This window comes from Cydia amplana, chromosome 5 (genome assembly GCF_948474715.1).
Source record: "Cydia amplana chromosome 5, ilCydAmpl1.1, whole genome shotgun sequence".
NCBI lineage: Eukaryota > Metazoa > Arthropoda > Insecta > Lepidoptera > Tortricidae > Cydia > Cydia amplana.
In genome coordinates, this window is record NC_086073.1 from 11311229 (window position 1) to 11311941 (window position 713).

General features: G+C 35.2%; 1 non-coding gene across 1 annotated transcript; it reads left to right on the plus strand.

Moving 5' to 3' along the window:
- Window positions 1–417: 417 nt before the first annotated feature.
- Window positions 418–509, plus strand: Trnai-uau (transfer RNA isoleucine (anticodon UAU)). The gene is given in 2 exon segments: window positions 418–455; window positions 474–509. It is a non-coding gene; the product is annotated as a tRNA-Ile (tRNA).
- Window positions 510–713: the final 204 nt, after the last annotated feature.

The window sequence follows — 713 nt, forward strand, 5'->3', positions numbered from 1 at the left end:
ATATGTACCTCCAAAAAAGTATCGAGTAGCAAAAAGATTAAAAGTTTAATTTACTATGAACAATAACCAATACAAAGATAGTACCTACGTTAATGACACAGAACACAGAAGCCTTTAAACCTATCTGATCTAAACCTCAAGACGGCGGCAACTGTACTTACTTCGGTTTTATTTCAATTAGATTAGAATCTTGTACTTACCTATCTTAATTACTTAATAACATCTTAACTTCTACAAATACCATTACATTGCAATTCTAAAACACGTAACTTGACGTTAAAAGCAATATCATTTACATAATTTGAACGCGCACGCCATATAGTGACGGCATCCATTGATACAGAGGAGGCAGGGACGGGTCGAGGGAGGGAAGGGAGGCCGTAGCAGCTATACCGTAATTTCGTGAGTCAGCCCGTCGCTCCAGTGGCGCAATTGGTTAGCGCACGGTACTTATAAGACAGTGCTCGTGAGTAATGCCGGGGTTGTGAGTTCGAGCCTCACCTGGAGCATATTTTTATAGTACACGAATTTGATAATATTGGACTTGTTTATTAGTTTTTTATTTTTAATAAGGATAATATCCTCCTTTACTGAGATAAATAAAACAATAACCTACAACAAAAAAATAGGCATAATCTTTATAGGTATAATCTTTTATTTCGCATTAAATATGTAGGTTTTGTATAAATCGATTATTTTCAATAATTATATGG